We start from the raw sequence: 9475 nt of genomic DNA, 5'->3' as shown, positions 1-9475 counted from the left end.
ACACATGTTAAATTATAATACACAGAACTATGGTGTATTTACTACAGTGCATTGCTGTACAATCTGGTACATTATAGCAGCAGTATTTCCTATATGTATTTATATGTTATTGGAAATCTCTGAGTGCCGCTGCATTTTTCCTGTACTTGTTATACCTATTTTAGCGAGAGGGCACCGGAGTAAACTGTTCAGCTTATGAGAGTGCCAGTCCATGCATCTTTTGTTATAGATATATATATATATATATATATGAAGAGGCCCAGACCATGCACTCTCTAATGATTAGCCAAGCCCCCGTGGTGACTGGCCACTCCCCTAAGCATGGGCCCCTTCCACTGATTTCCCCCAGTAGTCCCTTTCATGCCCCAGTCCTACTGTGCACTCTCTCCACCCCAGCCAAAATATGGATTCCCCCATAAGATTAAATACAGCAAAAACCTGGAAATAGGCACACAAAAAATACACAACTTTCGTTGATACATTTTTTGATACTGGTGGCAAATAAAATCGCTGGTGAAGACATCCCCAGCCGCAGCCATTGCAGATATCCTGTATCTCCGGTGCCAAGGCATCAAGAACCCAAACAACCTCCCTTGGTTTCACACAGGTACCCCCATAAGGGAGGTATTTGTGCTTCACCGTGTATTAACAGGAGGGTGTCCTTAAGATCATCACTTAACCCTTTATGACTGCTCTTCCACCATGTTGTGACCTTGCTGAAATAAACATCTTACTGCTAAATCGAATCATCTTTACCTGGCAGTGATCGTGTGAGATCCTCAGGATACTGTCCCCACCATTTCCCGACCTCTTTTTAAATCCAATCAATCCTCTAGAGTCAGCCCTTTTTACTTGCCCGTCCGTATGGCATTCTTTGTGGCCTGTCCATCTCCCTGCTACACAAAGGCAAACTGTCCACATTCTTAATAGATGACTGACATACCAACCTCACGCCTTATCTGCCTTCAGGCCTAATTCAGCAGTGTTTTACGTAAGTAAAATAAATGGAAATAACATATACAGTAGGGTGGGTTACTTTTAAATGTATTTTCATGTACTGTGTGACAGGGACGTGCGGTAAGCTAAATTGCTCAGGAGGCACTGGTTAGCACCAGAGCCAGATTTACATGTAATATACGAGCCAAAGGGTGCATCTGGGCATTATACACAGGTGCAGCAGTGTAAACTCCTGGAAATTTGGTGAGTTTTGATCAGAGACGTGAGGAAAAGATAGACAGGTGGGGCACCTGCCATAGACTTTTTACTCCAGAGTTTTAACTATAAAAATTATTAAAATAATGCAAAGAAGATATTTAAAACAAATTCTTTGTATTTTTCATATACTTTATATAGTCAAAACTCTGGCACAAACTTTAGTATGACAGGAAAGCCTCTGCCTCACCTGCCTCACCCCACCGTACGTCACTGCTGTATGATCCCTGAAGCTTTTAAAAGAAAATGTAACACGTGCAATATACAGTATGTAAGTCAACCTTGATTGTCTTCAGGAATGTGAGATGATTCATTTTTACCACAACTTTGCACTACCGCTATACATTACAATGTGAAATATATATTACTAAAAATAAAACAGTATTTATAGTAGAGATGAGCGGGTTCGGTTCTCAGAGAACCGAACCCTACCGGACTTCACGTCATGAGCCCAGATCCGAGTCAGGCTCGGGTTTTCGTACCTGACTCGGAAACCAGAACGAGGCAAAACGTCATCATCCCGCTGTAGGATTCTCGCGGGATTTGGATTCCATATAAGGAGCCGCGCGTCGCGGCCATTTTCACTCCAGTCTCGGAGAGTGTAGTGACAGGACGTGTCTCTGTCCTCAGTGTCTGTGTGGGTGGGAAAGTGGGGTGCTCAGTCCAGTGTAGTCAGTGTCTTATGCTGCATCAGTCCAGCCAGTTACAGTGTTGGTGTCCTCTGCTGCTATATGTCCCCAGTGTTGCTGGCTGCTGTATAAGTACCTTGCAGTTTTGTTGTTGCACTACCCCTGGTCTGATGCAAGACAGCATCAGACCAGGGGTAGTGTCTCTCTTGTGCAGCATCAGTCCAGTGACCAGTCACAGTGGTGGTGTTCTCTGCTGCCATATATCCAGTGTTACTGGCGTATAATACCAGTGATATTGCCGTATAATTACAGTGATATTGTTGTATAATTCCCGTGATACTGGTGTATAATTACAGTGATATTGCCGTATAATTCTCAGGATACTGCCATATAATTCCCGTGATACTGGCGTATAATACCAGTAATATTGCTGTATAATTACAGTGATACTGCCATATAATTCCCGTGATACTGCCGTATAATTACAGTGATATTGCCGTATAATTCTTGGGATACTGGCATATAATTCCTGTGATATTGCCATATAATTACAGTGATATTGCCATATAATTCCCGTGATACTGGCGTATAATTACAGTGATATTGCCATTTAATTCTCGGGATACTGGCATATAATTCCTGTGATATTGCCGTATAATTCCTGTGATATTGCCATATAATTCCCGTGATACTGTCTTATAATTACAATGATATTGCCATATAATTCTCGGGATACTGGCGTATAATTCCTGTAATATTGCCGTATAATTACAGTGATATTGCCATATAATTCCCATGATACTGGCATATAATTACGGTGATATTGGCGTATAATTTTCGGGATATTGGCGTATAATTCCTGTGATATTTGTGTATAATTACAGTGATATTGCCATATAATTCCCATGATACTGGCGTATAATTACAGTGATTTCGCCGTATAATTCTCGGGATACTGGCATATAATTCCTGTGATATTGCCATATAATTACAGTGATATTGCCATATAATTCCCGTGATACTGGCGTATAATTACAGTGATATTGACGTATAATTCTCAGGATACTGGCATATAATTCCTGTGATATTGCTGTATAATTACAGTGATATTTCCATATAATTCCCGTGATCCTGCCGTATAAATCCAGTGATCCTGCCGTATAAATCCAGTGATCCTGCCGTATAAGTCCAGTGATCCTGCCGTATAAGTCCAGTGATCCTGCCGTATAAGTCCAGTGATCCTGCCATATAATTCCAGGGGTACTGATGTATAAGTCCAGTCCAGTGATACTGCCGTATATGTCCAATGATACTGCCGTATATGGCCATTGATACTTCCGTATATGTCCAGCGGTACTGCCGTATAAGTCCAGTGATCCTGCCATATAATTACAGTGGTACTGACATATAAGTCCAGTCCAGTGATACTGCCGTATATATATATATATATATATATATATATAAAGAGCAAGTTCAGGCGGCACTCCACGGATTTTCAAAACCAAATAAGACAGCTACACCAGCTTGATTGACAATCAAGCTGGTGTAGCTGTCTTATTTGGTTTTGAAAATCCGTGGAGTGCCGCCTGAACTTGCTCTTTGTATCTGCTCTGTTTGGACCGTGGGAGGGCACCCAGGTAATTAACTAGTTGTTTGGAGTGCCGGTCATTTGGGAACTATATATATATATATATATATACCCTGGTGCAAAGCAGATTACTGAGGCCAGAACAACTATGCTGGTGTTAGACGTGCTTCCGGTATCCGCCACTAGTGCAGTGGGACTGCAATGCCAACCCTAGATGGACCAGGTGTTTGTGCAGCACACTTGTGTAATTTAGCTTAGTCAAACAGCTACCTCATTGCCCTCTTTTACTTCTTGGCATGATGTGCTGTTTGGGTACTATTTTTTTTTAAGTGCCCTCCTGTCTGACACTGCAATGCCACTCCTAGATGGGCCAATTGTTTGTGTCGCTTAGCTTAGCTTAGCTTACTCATGCAGCTACCTCATTGCACCTCTTTTACATCTTTGCATGATGTGCTGTTTGGGGCCTTTTTTTATATCTGCCCTCCTGTCTGCCACTGCAGGGCCACTCCTAGATGGGTCCGGTGTTTGTGCCGCACACTTGTGTCGCTTAGCTTAGTCATACAGCCACCTCGGTGCAACCTTTTGGCCTAAAAACAATATTGTGAGGTGTGAGGTGTCCAGAATAGACTGGAAATGAGTGGAAATTAATGTTATTGAGGTTAATAATACTGTAGGATCAAAATTACCCCCAAATTCTGAGATTTTAGCTGTTTTTATGGTTTTTTCAAAAAACATCCAGATCCAAAACCAAAACACGAGCGGGGGAATTAGAACCAAAACCAAAACACAAAACACGAAAAGTGCCCGCCGCACATATCTAATTTATACGTATTACCAACATAGATAGCTAGGAGTAAGAGGAAAATAAAGAGCAGTTTGCTTCCAGAATAAACCATTTTGCGCTGCAAGGGGTGCAAATACATTTGTGTTTTTGTATGTAAGGAAAATATTACAGATGTACACGGAAGTCTCGTGTTTTGGTTTTGGTTCTAATTTCATCTTCATGTTTTGGTTCTTATTATATTGTCTTGTTTTGGTTTTGCAAAAAACCACCCTTAAGCATACCTCCCAAATTCTTATCATTCGATATCGGGACAAGCCACGACAAAGGCGTGACCGTGGCCGGAAAGGAGTGGGGCCTCGAATGGAGGAGGTGGGGCCTCTAGTGGAGGGGTGGGGCCTAGTACCGCGATCCCCCATTATTTTCATTTTGGGGGCATACCCAGTGCTCCCTGAGCTGCTGGGCAGCCCCCGGCTCCACTCCCTACACTGATAGATGGCATGTGCATGCACACGGCATCTATTCAGGGATTACCGGCTACTTTGCAGAGCAGAGTGGTGGTGATCACTGGCTCTCCCAACTGCCCCTACCCCCGACCGCTGGACACTGCGTGGGACAGCGGGACAGTGTCCAATTAGCAGGACTGTCCTGCTGTATTCGGAACAGTTGGGAGGTATGCCTTAAGTGTTCTGGTTTGAAATTCAGATATAAAATCCAGATCTTGGGTTTTGAATTTCATACTTTATTGTACCAGACAGCCTCCATCAAGCGTCAGCGGCTACCTCGACCAAGACCCACAGATAGATCTAGCTATAATCGCTGCCTGCGCCGCTGCAGTGATCAGCAGGATGCAGGCAGTGGTTGTGGAAGGATTTATCTGTGCCTCCCTGACACCTGGTGCCCAGGAGTTCCGTCACTGTTTCCAGCACTAGAACAAGTAATTTCTAATCTGTTAAGGTAGGGCTTGATTCAGTGATGGACGCAATGTCGATGGACAAAGTGAAGTGATTATTTGCCCCTGCACATGCTCCAAAGCTGCATTGTGCGTGCGCTGCGATGGCTTTGTAAAGGCGCATTCAGAGATTTATTCGTAAAGTGAGTGACAGTCAGTGTTTGAGGGAGGTAATGGGGGTGGCTAGAAAAATGCAGGCATGTCCGTACCATTTTCTGGGCGTGTCCTAGTGTGCTGCTGCAAATTAATTCATAGATGTATATGACCCAACCTATGGTTGCTTAGAGGTCCGATGTGAGCCCCATGTTCCCACTTGTGTACGTGAGTGGCAGATGTGAGACGGAAGGTGAGCCATCACAATATACGCAAGTACCCTGCGGGCGGAATCGCATTAGATACATTTCTGAATCAGATACATAATCTCTATATGCTATTTCAGTATTTCAGCCGCTTGCACCCCAAGCCAGTTGCTTGCACCCCACTGCGTCAGCCAATTTACAGATTACAAATGGGTGGGCCTATAGGGTCAAATGACGCAATTCATGCTGAATCGTGTCATAGTAGCCCCATCCCCCTGCTATACCACGCCTGTTTTCTTAGCACTCTATAGTGGGGGGCAGAGCCACGATGATGTGTTCATGCCACCATGCCCCCTGCACAGCCCACCTTTGCAGCTGCCATGCCCCCTATGCGCTGACCTTGCTGCCCCCTATGTGCTGATCATGTTGCCTCCTCCCGGGGCAGCAAAGTCATCACGTATGCTAGAATATACCATATAAATGATTGAGACAATGATCATTATATGTAGAGATGTGCACCGGCCACTTTTCGGGTTTTATGTTTTGGTTTTGGATTTGGTTCCGCGGCCGTGTTTTGGATTCGGACGCGTTTTGGCAAAACCTCCCTTAAGAATTTTTGTCGGATTCGGGTGCGTTTTGGATTCGGGTGTTGCTGTTTTTTTAAAAACCCTCAAAAATTAATTTTGAGCCTATAGTATTATTAACCTCAATAACCATAATTTCCACTCATTTCCAGTCTATTCTGAACACCTCACAATATTATTTTTAGTCCTAAAATTTGCACTGAGGTCGCTGGATGACTAAGCTAAGCAACCCAAGTGGCCGGCACAAACACCTGGCCCATCTAGTAGTGGCACTGCAGTGTCAGACAGGATGCCACTTAAAAAAATAGTCCCCAAACAGCACATGATGCAAATAATACATAAAAAAAAGAGGTGCAAGATGGAATTGTCCTTGGGCCCTCCCACCCACCCTTATGTTGTATAAACAGGACATGCACACTTTAACAAAGCCATCATTTCAGCGACAGGGTCTGCCACACGACTGTGGCTGAAATGATTGGTTGGTTTGGGCCCCCACCAAAAAAGAAGCAATCAATCAATCTCTCTTTGCACAAACTGGCTCTACAGAGACAGGATGTCCACCTCCTCCTCATCGTACGATTCCTCACCCCTCTCACTGTGTACATCCCCCTCCTCACAGAGTATTAATTTGTCCGCACTGGAATCCACCATCAGAGGTCCCTGTGTACTTTCTGGAGGCAATTGCTGGTAAATGTCTCCACGGAGGAATGTATTATAATTCATTTTGATGAACATCATCTTCTGCACATTTTCTGGAAGTAACCTCCTACGCCGATCGCTGACAAGGTGACCGGCTGCACTAAACACTCTTTCGGAGTACACACTAGAGGGGGGGCAACTTAGGTAAAATAAAGCCAGTTTGTGCAAGGGCCTCCAAATTGCCTTTTTTTCATGCCAGTATACGTACGGATTGTCTGACATGCCTACAGTGATGCTGTCACTCATATAATCCTCCACCATTCTCTCAATAGTGATAGAATCATATCCATTGACAGTAGACGACATGTCAGTAATCGTTGGCAGGTCCTTCAGTCCGGACCAGATGTCAGCACTTGTTCCTGACTGCCCTGCATCACCGCCAGCGGGTGGTTTTGGAAATTTGATACTTTTCCTGGCAACTCCAGTGGCGGTAGAAAATGAAGGAGGAGCTGTTGGCGGGTTACGTTCCACTTGACTTGACAAGTGTCTCACCAGCAGGTCTTTGAACATCTGCAGACTTGTGTCTGCCGGAAAGAGAGATACAACGTAGGCTTTAAACCTAGTATCGAGCACAGTGGCCAAAATGTAGTGCTCTGATTTCAACAGATTGACCACCCGTGAATCCTGGTTAAGCGAATGAAGGGCTCCATCCACAAGCCTAGAGGAATCGCTCTGCTTTAGCTCCTCCTTCAATCTCTCCAGCTGTGTCTGCAAAAGCCTGATGAGGGGAATGACCTGAGTTAGGCTGGCAGTGTCTGAACTGACTTCACGTGTGGCAAGTTCAAAGGGTTGGAGAACCTTGCACAACGTTGAAATCATTCTCCACTGCGCTTGAGTCAGGTGCATTCCCCCTCCTTTGCCTATATCGTAGGCAGATGTATAGGTTTGAATGGCCTTTTGCTGCTCCTCCATTCTCTGAAGCATATAGAGGGTTGAATTCCACCTCGTTACCACCTCTTGCTTCAGCTGATGGCAGGGCATGTTCAGGAGTGTTTGCTGGTGCTCCAGTCTTCGGCACGTGGTGGCTGAATGCCGAAAGTGGCCCGCAATTCTTCGGGCTACCGACAGCATCTCCATTACGCCCTTGTCATTTTTTATAAAATTCTGCACCACCAAATTCATTGTATGTGCAAAACATGGGACGTGCTGAAATTTTCCCACATGTAATGCACGCACAATATTGGTGGCGTTGTCCGATGTCACAAATCCCCAGGAGAGTCCAATTGGGGTAAGCCATTCTGCGATGATTTTCCTCAGTTTCCGTAAGAGGTTGTCAGCTGTGTGCCTCTTATGGAAAGCGGTGATACAAAGCGTAGCCTGCCTAGGAACGAGTTGGCGTTTGCGAGATGCTGCTGCTGGTGCCGCTGCTGCTGTTGTTGCTGCGGGAGGCAATACTTCTACCCAGTAGGCTGTCACAGTCATATAGTCCTAAATCTGCCCTGCTCCACTTGTCCACATGTCCGTGGTTAAGTGGACACTGGGTAAAACTGCATTTTTTAGGACACTTGTGACTCTTTTTCTGACGTCTGTGTACATTCTCTGTATCGCCTGCCTAGAGAAGTGGAACCTAGATGGTATTTGTTACCGGGGACACACTACCTCAAGAAATTCTCTAAGTCCCTGCGAACTAACGGCGGATACCAGACGCACGTCTAACACCAACATAGTTGTCAAGGCCTGAGTTATCCGCTTTGCAACAGGATGACTGCTGTGATATTTCATCTTCCTCGCAAAGGACTGTTGGACAGTCAATTGCTAACTGGAAGTAGTACAAGTGGTCTTCCGACTTCCCCTCTGGGATGACGATCAACTCCCAGCAGCAACAACAGCAGCGCCAGCAGTAACAACAGCAGCAGTAGGTGTTCCACTCACGGATCCATCGGAGGAATCCCAGTTAGGAGATGACTCGTCAGTTTTGCCAGCGACATGGCCTGCAGGACTATTGGTGTTCCTATCTAAGGAGGAAATTGACATTGAGGGAGTTGGTGGGGTGGTCTGCAGGAGCTTGGGTACAAGAGGAAGAAGGGATTTAGTTGTCAGTGGACTGCTTCCGCTGTCACCCAAAGTTTTTGAACTTGTCAATGACTTTTGATGAATGCGCTCCAGGTGACATATAAGGGAGGATGTTCCTAGGTGGTTAACGTCCTTACCCCTATTTATTACAGCTTGACAAAGGCAACACACGGCTTGAAACCTGGTGGTAAATTTACTAAGATGGGAGTTCTATTTAAGATGGGATGTTGCCCATAGCAACCAATCAAATTCCAGGTATTATCTTCTAGAAGGTGCTAGATAAATGAGAAGTACAATCTGATTGGTTGCTATAGGCAACATCCCATCCTAAATAGAACTCCCATCTTAGTAAATTTACCCCCTGTTGTCCGCATTTCTGTTAAAATAATTCCACACCGAAGAGGTGATTTTTTTTGTATTTTGACCAGGCATGTCAATGGCCATATTCATCCCAAAGACAACAGGTGTCTCCCCGGGTGCCTGACTTAAACAAACCACCTCACCATCAGAATCCTCCTCGTCAATTTCCTCTTCAGCGCCAGCAACACCCATATCCTCACCCTGGTGTACTTCAACAGTGACATCTTCAATTTGAAGATCAGGAACTGGACTGTGGGTGCTCCTTCCAGCACTTGCAGGGGGCGTGCAAATGGTGGAAGGAGCCACCTCTTCCCGTCCAGTGTTGGGAAGATCAGGCATCGCAACCGACACAATTGGA

The sequence above is a fragment of the Pseudophryne corroboree genome, chromosome 7, assembly GCF_028390025.1.
Source record: "Pseudophryne corroboree isolate aPseCor3 chromosome 7, aPseCor3.hap2, whole genome shotgun sequence".
NCBI classification, from domain to species: Eukaryota; Metazoa; Chordata; class Amphibia; order Anura; family Myobatrachidae; genus Pseudophryne; species Pseudophryne corroboree.
This window is presented reverse-complemented; position numbering follows the sequence as displayed.